The sequence below is a fragment of the Aquila chrysaetos genome, chromosome 23 (genome assembly GCF_900496995.4).
Source record: "Aquila chrysaetos chrysaetos chromosome 23, bAquChr1.4, whole genome shotgun sequence".
Classification (NCBI taxonomy): Eukaryota; Metazoa; Chordata; class Aves; order Accipitriformes; family Accipitridae; genus Aquila; species Aquila chrysaetos.
The window spans coordinates 16,316,313-16,330,408 of NC_044026.1; the positions used below are offsets into that span (position 1 = coordinate 16,316,313).

Here is a 14,096-nt window from a genome sequence, read left to right on the forward strand (position 1 = left end):
GGTTCAGAGAGCAAACTAATTCAAGGGCAGACAGATGTGTTCTGAAAGTAAAATACACAGAGGAAAATCTTCCCTCAACTACCAGACTATGCATTAGCTAGACTTAGGTTTGCAAAGAGCAGGTTTTTATGATGATCTAAATGCACAAGAGATCACCAAGCAAAGCAACTTTTCCAGGTGAATCTGCACTTGAGGGGTTACAGGGTACTGTAGATCTCTCAGAAAAAGAGTTTCATTTGTAGTTTTGGCTCAGATTCCCTCATACAGTTATCTCAAAATTAACATGAATTCTGTCTACCAGAGGCAAATAAAGCAGACTTACACTGGACTGAGATCATAATTTGGCTTGTGGTCTCCTATTTAGACAAGCCTTGAGGTTTGCTTTGAATAAGAACAACTGAGAAATTATGAAGGAGAACAAAAACATGATCAACAACAACAATAACCTTAATAAAAATTACTGTGTTTTCAGGAAATGGAGAAGTTTACAAGGACCACAGTCCTGGAGTTTAACTGATGAAGTTATATCTCTACATGTGAATAAGATTTTACAAAAGAATAAATAGTATCCACACTGCGCTATCAGTCATCTGGGCTATGGATCAGGTATCCATAGCCTGTACCTGATACCATTTCTTAAGCAGTTTTGTATTTGAGGAAACAGCAGTATCTCAGCTAGACCAAAGGCAAATCCCTGAAGATCTGAACTTTCAGTGGTTATTAAAAATGTGTAAAAACAAAAGTTTTTTTTAATATTTTCATTTACAAGTAAACATTTACTTAACATTTGCTGATCGCTTCAAGTGCAGATGAAGATCCACCTTTGTTAAAAACCCTTGATTTCTGTTACATGAATTTGGTACTACCATCACTTTTGGTCTGGTCAGCAATCACTGCAAGAGATGTCTTCTCTTTTCCAGGTGTTCTCTTGCAGCCATAAAATTGAGCACTGATAGTTCTGAAGTTGCTATAGGCCAATTATCCTATTTCTTTTTTCCCCTTCTGTTTAGGAGCCTCCAGAAACAGATGGCAACACTAAGGAACTGGGGACAACGTAGCCAGTCCTGCACTACAGAACAGCCGTTCTCTATTCCCTTGGCCATCCAATTAGGTCATCATCCTCAGTGTGCGAAGGTAAAGTGTCTACAGGTGAGTTAAGATGCTTCCCTGGGTTCACAGAAGGCAGATTCAAGGACTTCCTCTGCCACTCATTGCCTGTGAGACCTGTAAAGGATTTTAGCTCAGCTTCCAGAACTCATTAGGCATCTAGATTTCTTTCAGGGCATGCGTTAATATAGAAGAACAGAATAGAAATTCCTTCCCAGAGGGACATTCAGACACCAAAGCACAGGCTGTGAATGCTAATGCTACACTGGCACCTAACTCAGGCCTATACGGAGATGCCTAAACTTGGTGAGAGGCAGGACTTCAGTATGTCCTGTTGGACAGCTTAAGCGTCCCCGCACCTAACCATGTTGTCTGGGTGACTCTTACTCCCAGGCCCTTAGCCATTCATAAGTACTGTGAAACTTTGACATAAAATTTTGGCTTGTTATTTATATTCTAAGAGTCACCTGAGAGTCATCATGATTAAGCCCCTCTGAGAACTGAGTTGAAGCATCTCTAGGATGCATCTAAACTCTAGAGCAGATGCATGCCATATGATATGACCCAGAGTCCTGCCCTGCAAAGCATCCAGACCAGTGGATCTATTAGATTACTCCATGGCTGTCTCCCTAACCAAGCACTCAGGGTTTTTCCAATTAGATACCTGGCTGCGGGAAGGGAGAATAATGTGCATTCAGGTCTCGTGGCAGTATGCTTTGGGGAGGCATCTGAATGTGAAAACTGAGAAGCTGTTCTAGATATTTAGATATGCATCCTATCTCTAGTCTCTATTACTGAAATGAAAAAAATAGCAACTTTCAGTATATGCAAACAGAAATTTATCATATTTGTGACATGAGGATAGTTCCAATGAATACTGCAAGGAATTCAAGTGCTATGAGCTGGGCCTCTATGACTTAGCCTCGAGTGCCATATCAAGCTTTGACAGCTTAAATGTGCAATGGAGGGCCTCTTGTCCTGCTTTTTTCCCACCTGCCTGATCTAAGATAAAGCCTGGCAGAGCCTCAGAGAGCCCTGGCAAAGGAAAGACCTATAAATCCAGATGTTTCTTTCAGATCTTATATCTAGTTATTTGGCAGTTACTCTAGCTGGTAAATTAAATTTGTTTCTACTATCCGAGTGTAGCATTCAGCACAGGAGTGGGAGAGACATCCTCACATGGGTGGGATTATGTCTTTGTTCATCATTATATCTTTTGATTCAGATTTATTATCAAGATATTGTCCACTCGAGGGTCAGGAAGGTCTGCACCCCAGTTTAGGCCCATGGGATCCCACTTCTAGTGTCAGCTGTGGCTTGGCCACAAGGGCCAAGTCAGTCTGTAAAGATATACCTAAACTGCACCGCAGGTGCTTTCTACTGTGTAACTGGAGTCCCAGATCATGCCATCTGGAGAACCTGCTAGAGCACGCACAAATGATTTTAAACACAGAAAGGGAGAACTGGGAAGCAGAATGGGATGGTGAGCATGCTGGTCTCTCCCAGTATGCACGCAAGATGCAGTTGGAGGATGCTCACGTACCTGAGCAGTTGGGATGTTTTTATGAGTTCCATAGTTCAGCTGTAGCCTAAATGTCTCAACATAGGAGGGTTTCTTGTCAAGGCCCTCAGTCTGATATTCTTGGTCCTTCTCCTGTGTGTTAAGTTATCTCATCTGAAGTAATAAAGGGCGGGAAAAACCTGCAGAGGGACATACGTGAGGCAATGAAGAACCACGCATCACTAGAAGTGGTCATTGTCTCAGTCTTGCCTTCGATGGCCCTCTTTGTCTCCTATTTCTGTTCTTGTAGGAGGGAGTTGCTCTCTGCCATTGTCTCTTTCCTCCTGCATGAACATCTAGCACAGACATGTCTGCCCCTGCATGATAATACCATTGTGAATCTACCTGGAGTTCTCCAGCCTAAGTGTGGGATTAAGGGTTCCAGCACAGGCATAGAGAAATACAACTGAAGTGATACAGTTCACTCACCTATGGCCATTTAGCCCAAAATGACAATTTTAAAAGTACTTATTCAAAAGGCTGTCACTTGAAGACATAATAGTTAAAAGTTCACTTGCTTTTTCGAAAACATCTGTTTTTTCAGCAGTTTTGTTCAAAGAGCTCAGATCAATCAGATTGTCTTTACTCCATCTCAGCAAAATGCCACAGGTTGATTACAACATTTCTTTAGGAAAGGAAGGGCAATCGTTCCCCAAAATATCTACCTTAATTAGATGGTTTCTGATCTGCAACACTACGGCTTAGAGTTCAGTGGTTGCATAAACTCCCCAGTGAGAAATCTGAACAAGATTTAATTAGCCTGGTCCTGCTGTGTGATACTCCAAACACCCTGTTTACCCAATTAAGACAAAGGTTGCGTGATCCTACAGTTAGTGTCTCTATATACTAAGCCTTGCAACTTCAAACTGGAAATGTAAAACATCTCTCTTTGTAACTCTTAATTGTGCTATGTCTAAATAACACAAAGCAGATACAGAATAAGCGAGTAAGGAATTCTTTTCAAAACACCTGGTTAAAACATCTGCATAATGCAAAGGAGGCTCAGCTAGCAATAGGATTCAGGTCCATGGCATGTTCTGTCGCAATAAAAGTAAGACGAAGGACATTTCAGATGAGAGTTTAGATCTCTAATAATATGCCCAAGAAATGGATCTTCAAAATAAATACGCTCTACCACAATGAACATGAGAACTACTGTATGTGAAATGTACCCGAGATGCACATTGTACTAGGAGATGGAAAGGAAGGAAGGAACCGCTTATTGTTCATGTAACTCTTCTCTGCTTGTTCCAATAAAATGTTTTTGTCCTGAATTGAATAAGAACATAGAGAATATTCAAATAACATGATGCAGCTTTTGCAAAAACTTTCATTTTTTTGATGGTGAAATAATTGTATCACTTATCCACAAGATAGTCTTGAAAATGTCTCTTTTACTCCAGAGATCTCCCCATCCAGAAGGGAGACTGCAGAATGTTGCACCGCTTCGAGTCCTGAAAACTGCAGACCTGCTCTTCTAACTCTGGTAGAGTCTACTGCAGTTTACTTTCCTTTTGCCAAGGGAGGGTTTTGGCTTCAGCCTCCATTTTGATATTATTATTCCAACTGTGAACTCCCGATACCCTCACAAAAATCTAATAGTAATTTTCTCTAATTGTTATTTCAAAGTATGAGATCTTTAAGGCCTATTTCAGTGTCTATGAGTAAAGTACAGTCTTCATTTTCTTACACTGCTCTGAAAATAAGTTGAAAGTGGAAAATTTGGGGAAAAAATAGGAAAATTTGGGTCCTTTTGATTTTCCAATGAGAAATCAAATTTTAAAAATCACCAAAATGTAAAATTCCACTTTACATTGAAAAGCTATTTCCAAGCAGCTCTAATAGTAACATCACACCAGAAATCAACAATGTGAGCTTTTCTTCAGATCACACAGAATCATGCTGCATCAACATTTTTGTGGAAAATCTCAAAGGAAAATCCTAGTCCTTTCAATAAAATCCAAGAGATTTTCTCCCTGCATATTTAAAAGGGAAATACATAGGATGTTTGCAAAATAATATTACAACTAAATAGTATTTCAATAACTGTATACTTTACTTTTTACTTATTTACCCCAGAAGATTTCTATGATATTAATCTTCACTTTCCAAGAGCGTAGGTGTGCATTGTTAGTTGTGTTTCATCCTAGAAGTCACTCTTTTCCAGTGATGGGGAATGGGTAGGTTCATGTGTGTATGTGTATATGTGGGTGTGAACCATAGAGTCATCCCCTGCCCGGTCACACTAGTTGAAGTCATTTGTAGTAGGTGGCAAGACAGCTAAAACTTAGGTGTTGCCATAGCCATAAGCAACACACATGTATTGCTCTAGTCCCTCCTGCATTATGCAAGGAGGGTTTGATCATACCAATGTCTCTAGAATTACTCTCATACAAAGCCAGCAAAAGTCTGGTGGCATTGAAAATGTTGGGAGAAACAGCTGAGGTGGGGAGGGGGCTCATTGTCACCAGCTTTTGTAGTCTGCAAAAATTGTTTGGCTGATATTTACATTTTTTTGAGAGACACTTAAAACTGTCCCTACTAGGTGGGTGTAACACTAGTGATGTGTATAAGGATTGATGACTAACACTAGGAAGATGCAGTAATCCCTAATTTTCAGCAAGTCCTTGAAGTGAAGAAGAGCTAACCGGATTATAAAATCTTGTCCCTTCTAAGAATCCAAATGTAAGTACTTTTTAAAGATTTCATTATGCATTGCTTTCTGTAGTTGCATATCTAGCACTTAATTGTCTAATAAATAAGGAAAAAATATATTAAAAAGATGATTGAAAGATAGCCATTAATGTTAGAGGTAAAGTGATCAGCAGATCTCAGATAGTAGGAGGCAAACCAAAATCACACTGGCAATAACTTTTACAATCTCAAGCAAAAACCTATCCAAAAAACTTGTAGGGACTGATAGCAACTACTCAGCCTTTTGGAGCTAAATTTGAGAAGTGCTGTTAAGCAACTGGTTTCCCTTTTAGACATCTAAGGCTGATATTTAGGCAAAGCTAGCAGTTAAAAACTTCAGGCTCAGCTGCTGTCTAAATCGCCTTGACACATATGGCTACATCCATACTAATAACTTTGAATGTGCCAGGGGAAGTTCCCAGGCACTGGAACTCAAATCTTCTGTTCTTTTACACGGTCAGAGTGGTCTTTGGTTTGTTTTGGTCTGGATCCACTATCGCCATCCCAAACATTTCGCTAGCTTAGTTCAGGACTTTGCACAAACCAGAGACGGTCTCCACATGACAGCATTGGTGTGGATACCCTCCTTGGAGGGTAAAAGAGCTTAATGGTATGGATTTGGGTATGGCTGCAGTGTCAATGGATGGTTCAGGGAATGTTTAACTTCCTTTTATAGACATGGCCTAGGTATATGGGAGGGAAAGTCCAACAGAAATATCCCATCAGTTTCTGCTTTGAGGAATGCATAAATTTGCACCCAGTTCCTGGCCATGATCAGAAACTGGTGGATTGACCTGGTGAAGAGAAGCATTCCCCAATCCTAGATCAAATATTTTCCCAGGAAGGGAAGAGGCTTGAGTATTTGTGCCCTGTAATGCACATAGCTTGTTCCAAAGGTTCCGGCCATCTCAAAGAACTGATTTTTAGTTGAAGGGACATCGGGCCTCAGACTAGCTGGCTTATTATCACAGCACAAAGCATGGAAGTGAAAAATAAGACCTGAATATATGTTTTCAATTAAATTTCACTTCCAAACTCAAAATTTATATTAAAACCTTTTGATACTTGAAAATAATTTTTGCCCTGTTATTATCTTGGTATGTATAGTCAAGGCAAAGGAAAGACGTCTTTCAGGCAGCTCAGAGGATCCATGCACACAGAGCATTTCTTTTCTTTTAAAAAAGTGGTCTTTCGCCTGCATTTTCATTTCTGAGACCACATTTAGTTACAAAAAAAAATTGTCTTCCTTTCAAAAATGTTGAGTGCTCTTGAATCCTACTGCAGTCATGTTCCCACATATTAAAAATGCTAGGCTGGAAGAATTTCTAAGCACTGTTTAGTAGACAAAAGCCTAAAGGTTTTGTTTACAGACTCTTTCACAGAAGAATAATCAAACTCTGTAGAGAGCTGCTACTCCACTTACTTGCTAGCCTTATTTTGACAGCCTTTGCTAGTCTGCCCTACTTTGAAAAGGGTGGGTTGATGTGGAAGCCAAAAAAGTGAAATCATATTTACTGTCAAAAAAATACGTGTGTTTTAAGCTTTCATCTGCCACTAGCAAGTAATCAAAGATGGCAGTGGTAGCAGCCCTTGTAGTTAACCCAGTGCATGTTCATTAAACGGCAGGGGGTACCCAGAGTGTTTATTTCAGTAAAAACAATTAAGCATATATATATATATTTTTTCAGTGTTAATGATTCCCTGTTGACAGAGCTGAAAAGGGAGTGCTTCTTGAGTTTCCAAGAGTGATTATTAAAGAGAAATGACTGTCAGTCTCCTAATTTGGATGAATGCCAAGCAGACCAAAGGTGACAAAATAGGGGGAAAAAGAAAAGAAAGAGTATTCAAGGCTCATTATCAACATGCTCTGTCTTTTTTATTTTTTTACATTGTCACAAATGAGCTTCACAGCTTTCCCTTCATTATCAAACCACGGGCCATAATACAGTCCATTTTCCATTACATCATGATGTTGTTCCATGTATGCCTGAGATGATTTCTGCTTCCTAATTTCTTTCTTGGAATCATTCATCATTTTCTTTATAAAATATTACCTCTCGTACTGCTGTTTCTCAAGCTTGTCCCCCATCTGTGGAGGATTTTGCTTGCACTCCAGCGAGCTGTTTCAGAAAAAAAAAAGGGGGAATTTTCAGGCTCTCCAAGGCTGTAGAGAAAAAAAAAACTGTCATGGTGCCAGCACGCCATATTCTCTGGAAACTGTGGTTGTTAGGACCCAGACTAGGAATTGGGTGCACAAAAGATGAGAAGAAGGAGGCCATGCTCTTAGTGTTGTTTTATAAAGTAAAAATATGTGAATGAATAAATTCACGGCCCTACAAAGGTGTGGTGCACTTACAGGTTGGCTCATCCTGTTATTCAGAGTTAGTAAATGTTCATACGCTGAGTCTTTCATATTGCTGCAGACTAAGTTCTGCTGGCTCATCACGATTGTTATCTCTACTGGAAAGCAAGCAAACCTCTCATCTGTATGAGATTTGATGTGACATTCTGCGTTTTAGCCAATTCCAGCTGGCTGCTCCAAAAAGGCAGGCAATGTTTCATAGGTACCACAGCTATTTCTCTTTCTTCAATCCCCTGAAGCAGTAGCTGTGGGGCTGTACTTTAAGCTGTGAGGTAAGGAACCGTAAATTCATATTCTGTTATATATAGATTTCTTTAACACCTTTTTGCCAGCTTTGTAGTAATCCAACTGCAGTAGATTATGTGACTAAATGACTCCTTCTCTCTCTCTCTCTCATCTCTTTTGACAGTCTCCCCTCTTTGATACATCCCTGACTGCATTGTATGTATTTCTCTGGACTTCATAATCTGTTTTAGAGCCTAAATTACAACCCCCAGCCATACAAACACCATTCCTTTCTATCTTGTTCATTCATACCTTAAAAACAAGTTAAAGAAAGTTTGCATATGATCATTTTAGGCAGAAATGGGAAGACAATGCAGAATAAAAAACCTCTGCTAGCGTGAATTTCAACTGCAGTCTGTTTATTTCAGTAGAATTATGGCTGAGGATCAGCTTCCTGGTAGATCATGTTCACTCAGCCTTTCAAGGAGATGTATAAGACATGTATCTTCCATGATCACCCTATCATGGAGTGGCTATATTATAACCTTCAGTAGAAGCCAAAATAGACTCAGAAATATACTCTCCATTGACTCCTGTCAGAAAGAAAAGGTTGTGTAAATTTGAAGACAAATGGACATAAGCAGCTATCACGTGAAGGGACAATATCAAAACAGATTGTTTCTATAGTTTGGTTACATGCAGTCATCAGATAAAAACTAGAAGATTTAGGATTTGAAATGAGTTACTAGCCTTTTTAATGGTGGATCAAAACTTCTGACTGGTGTGTAACATTGATGTGTCTATAATTTTAAAATGGTGGTTTATTTAATTTGTACAGTATAAAGTGTATTTTATGATGTGAAATGTTATAACCTCTACATTAAATTGCTTTCTTAGTTCACAGAAATTATTCCAGTTCTTGCCATTGACACACATTTTCTCTGCTGATGGTAGTGTTGGCAAATTAGTTCAAGGAGTATGTTTTGGTCATAGCAGTGTGAGTGAGATCATGTGGAAACAGGGACTGCCCTGTCCTTCAAAACGCACGGTTTCATAAAATGGTTCTAGCTGGGAATTTAGCTGTTATCTGAGTCACCGAGAGCTCAAAAGGTTCAGTTTGACATTTTTTGGACCTGGAGGGGTGTGCTCAGCTCTTATCCAGTCGTTCTCCACTGAGGATCATTGGAGCATTAAATAATTCTGCCTCACTTTGTCGTCCTGAAGAGCAGGCAGGCCCCTGCAAGGTTGCTGCAGCAATCGGTTCGGGCAGTGCAAACAGGTAGGCCAGGTGTCTGGGGATGTTTCTTCATCACCGCTTCCTGGCATTCCCCTCGTTACCTGGCGTACCTCCGCCTAAGCAAAAGCTGCGTCGCCATATGGTTTTGTTTTGCTGAAAGGAAATCCATCAAAACTCCCCACCTTAAGATAATTTCCTCACCGCTAGTCATCACCTCAAGGCTGACACAACAGAGATGTAGAAAGCTGTCACCCTGTTGGTGAAAACAGCCTCATTGTGTGCAAATCCCCAGCTGCGCTGCAATTGAGCCATAAAAAGGTGAGGGTTGTTCTGTGACTTGGCTGAGAAAAGAACCTGCTACTGCCTGGAACCACATTAATAAGGTTTTTAGTGTCCTAATACGGTTATAATTCATTCCAACCTTTTCAGTCTGGAAATTGGAATCTGGGTTTTTACAAATTATTGATTCTTTGAATACTTGCATTGTAGAATAAAGCTCCACACACGTACACATTGGGCCAAATCCCAGTGCCACACTGATGTAAATTCATAGTAAATTTATTCATGTCAGTAATGACTTCAGAGTTTAGCAGCTTCATTATAGCTTCTGGATTCTGTAATGATATTTTGATTTTAAAAAATTATTTCTGATGTGACAAGGTCAGAAATACATGGTTAGAGTAAAAATAGCATATAACTGATTTAAATAAAATGTAAAACCTATTTTATTAAACTTTGAAATATAGTGGGTACAATAGAAGCTAAGTTACTCCCATTTAAAAACCAAAACCAAACAAAACTGACCCTCACTTTTAATTTTTAATTTAACATTCTGCATGCAGCGAAAAACCCTAATGGTACTTACTTCAAAGTGTTTCCTTGCAAAACAGTAGCTACATATTAACAGATTCCATCCCTTTATATTTTATCTGCGGTGCTGCCTTTTTAATATAGTTTACAAATGCACTAACTAAATTTAGTGTGTAATGCACTAGTAAAAAATAATTATTAACAAAGCATGGCCTTTAGCTAAAGCTGGAATTCTTTGCACTGGTGAAACAAGATATATTAAATGCTGTAAATGAGGCAGGCTTACTTTTTATTATCATTATTTACTTAGGGCTTGGAATAAAATTCTGTATACCCTGAAGACAATGGGAGGTTTGCTCTTCTTTTTGGTAATGCTGATATTGGATATTTGATTTCCAGTTTAGGATATGGGCCGTTATTTGTATATAATGATTCAGCCTGTTGCTTAATGAATAAAATTTTGTCTTCTGTGCTTTACACTTTCCTGAGCTGCCCTGCTCTGCTATCTAGAGCAGGTTCAGATGACACAGCTTTGGGCTAGTCTGCATTATGGTGAAATAGTAGCATACTTTGGCCGTTCATATATTCTTCCCTAGGCACCTGCTGTAGGCTGCTGTCACTGGACACAGTGAAATTTCCATCTGATCTGGTCTGCCCATTCCCATCTTTGCGCACACCCTCTGCTTTTAAACAAGAGAGAGTACCTGGCAATCCACCTTAGAGCGAGCACTGCAACGCCTCTGCAGGGAGGTAGTGCTCTTCTGGGATGCTCACTCCTTGTGCTCACGAGGGGTGGGTTGTTCACCTTCCACAGTGGGCTTGGGCTCCAATTGTAATGTGCATCTATGCTATTGTAGGGAAGCACTCTTTATTTAGTCCGAGTTTTCCTTAGAACTTGTTCACAAGTTGTCAGACTATGCACAGTCCAAAATGGTAATAAAGGGAGTCTCTGTTACCAAGAGATGGAGAAGATTTTGAATTTTTGCAGTTTTTCACATCCTCCTCAGAGAGTCATAGTTGAGAGAGAGGCATTTGAAGTGATATAACCACATTAATAAATTATTATTGTGGTAGCAATCTTTCAGAATGATAGTTCACACTGACACTGCGATTTTTAGCATTCTGGCTCTATTCTCTATTTTTTTATGGAAAGTAATGTTTTCTTACATTGCACAGGCCCTGCAGTGAGGATTGACTTTAAGGAGATCATTTCTTAGCTCCCAGCTAGACCATGAGATTTGGTTATTAGAAAGAGAGCTATCTCTAGATACTGCTCTTCTGGTCTAAGATACAACTTTGCACCAGTCCTTAAAGCACCTCAGTTGCCCTACTTCTTAGACAGTTTGATTTACTAAGTCTCACACTTCCTAAGGTTTTTTTCCCCCTTGCCTTGTTTGGGCCTTTATTCTTTTATATTGTGTCAATCATAGCACAGTGCCAAAACCTGACCTGAAGATTAAACAAACAGAGAAACTTCAAAACATGTTGAGTCTGACTGTGGAGCCTCTCCTATGCAGGGGTGTGCTGCAGCGAGGAAATTCTTCAAAGTGTGTTCTGTTTTCACTCTCCTCTAGTGCTGAGTGTTAAACATTTCTTTTTCTCTTTTCTTTTTTTTTTTTCCTTTCCCTGTGCTGTATTATTAGTACCGACTCTGTTTGATCCATGAGGAGAGCAAATTTCCTGCTTCTGCCTACAACACACTTGAGAACCTTTTTACTAGAGCCAGTAAGAATGCTCTTGCACTAAGGAAAAAACCCCAACAAACCAGAGTAAGAATGTTTTTTGTTTTTACATCGTAATTTCATATACAAAATGCAGCAAGCCAAAGTAGGATACATACCAAGAGATACCATGGCAAGCTCCTCCCACTGTGTTTCCCCAGAGGTCACAGCTCGGAGTTGAGAGCAGAACCAAATGCTAAAATTCTGCTGCTGCTCTGTGTGAACTGTTGTTGAAAGCTGGTCCCTCTGAAGTCAGGCCGTCTATGATGATGATGTAAAGGATAGTTTGTTTTTCTGTCTGTTAAGAAGTATTGTTGATTTCACACAAAGAAGAGGGGACGTTGGCATTGCAGATATGCTCTTTGATTTCAGGATGTAACTCTGCAGCATTTTGGGGGCTCCTGCGAAGTGTATCCATGATATTTGAATGCTCAAAGATTCTAGCCGACTTCTGTTGCACAATGGTGCCTCAGCACAGTTTCATGATTCCTGTGTGTTCGCAGAGAGTATAAGTCATCTTCCAGTTTGAACCAGTATATTGTGGATGGAAGGTGGGGTCTCTCTCTTTTCACTTTAGGTGTCTACATCTCAGCTAGTCACCATAAGCTTCCTTTAAAGTCAGTGAAAAAATAGAGGCAGTTCTGGACTGTGATGTTGATATCTACAGTAGGATGAGGTGAGTCACACTCTAGAAATGATAATATTTCTCGCTAACCATAAAGGAAATCCGTACAGCAGCTCAGTCATAAATATCTGCATTTGATCAAATAAATCTCACCCGCAGTGTCCTGTTTCTATACTGCATAATGTTCACACAGAAACAATTTATAGTTGAGCAAAAGCTTTTTGTTCTTCAGGACTCATGACATCAGGAAACGAGGAGCGTTAAGTCCAGGCAGAGACATACTTCTGTGGCTGTTTTGCTTCTGCCACTAAAACCTAGTCTGAGCTATCTCAACTACCTATATAGCCCTGCACTGTGCAGCACCAGCATCCTATGCAGAACATGCATAGAAGTGATGCATCATTTCACATATTAAGATTTTATTTTCACTTGTTAAAATTTTTGCCAAAAACATTAGTTGAACTTTATTTCAGTTGAATTTTCTTGGGAAGTTTCACCTAACGTAACTTCTGCTTTCCCAAGAATGAAATATGATGCAATCTCTTTATTTTTTCCATATTAGATATGTTCTTATCTCTGTTTCATTGAAACCTGTTGCACTTCCATGCTGTGGAGAAGTGACTTAAAAATGGGTCATGGAGATGGACCTGGGATATTTCTGATCATTCCAACAAAAATGCTGATCCAGCTTGGCTACGTGAAAACTCACAGACTTTCACTGTAGAATATGCATGTTACAGAGGAGTGTAGCATAAGTACCTTCCCAGCAACTCTTTTTTTTTAGCTGTCAACAGCTATTACCACTACTGTGATGCTTAATGTTGAGACTAAGAGTAATAGTTGTCTCTTGTGCTTATCATACCTCTCTGCTTCCGGCAACTAAGTCGGTGGAGGAAGGTGATAACTTGATTAAATGCAGAGAGTGAGAAACACAGATAGTTAAGAAGAAAGAAAAAGAAAGATGGAGGCAAGAAGGAAAAAACTGAGGAGGCACCAGGAACAGAAATAAGCAGATAACAATTGGAGATTTAACTGAAGTACAGGTAGCTGGATGCACAAACCAGGTCAAAAAGGGAAAAAAAGAGAAAGATGAACGGCAGGTGTATGTAGTAGGCTGAGGCAGGAGGCAGAAAAGAAAAGAAAGCAGCGGAGGACAGGGGCTAAGGCGAAGAGAGAGAAGTATCTCAGATTTCTAGAGCCACAGAACCTGGCCATGTGTCTGGCCACCAAGCATAAGCTTGACCCCAACATTTTTCTAAGGGACTATTCAGGTCTGTAATAAGACCACATGAATAAATACCATTTATTTAAACTTGGTTATCTGAGGTTAACATTTCAATCTCAAGTTATTTGTGAATATGCACTTCACATATAAATCTATTCCCTCAGATTTCCTTTTCCTGGTGTGTTATTTGATACAGGAGAATGCAGCGACCAAAACCCTTGTCAGCGCACAGAACAAGAGCAAATGAGTTTTGTCTGTGCACATAAAAGCATAGAAGTGAGACAAATTGCCATACATTAGATGGAAAAGAGGTGTAGAAACATGCAGGTGGAAACTGAGATTACACTAAAAATGCGAACCTATAGATTATTTTATATATTAAGAAGAAATAAAGGAGGTCCATTAGTTTAATCTTTCATTCTTTTTGTAAAGTTCCAGTGCAGCCCTTCACAAGTCTCACTTGAATATTTAATTCAAGTGAAAGCAAATTCAACTTTGCTTCACCCAGCTATGATGTCTTTGAAAACTG

At 39.5% G+C, this 14,096-nt stretch overlaps 1 long non-coding RNA gene across 1 annotated transcript; it reads right to left on the bottom strand.

Moving 5' to 3' along the window:
- Positions 1-7,219: 7,219 nt before the first annotated feature.
- On the bottom strand, positions 7,220-10,974 carry LOC121232556. Its single transcript, XR_005931210.1, has 2 exons — positions 10,701-10,974; positions 7,220-7,482 (listed from the first exon to the last, which is right to left on the bottom strand). It is a non-coding gene; the product is annotated as an uncharacterized LOC121232556 (long non-coding RNA).
- Positions 10,975-14,096: the final 3,122 nt, after the last annotated feature.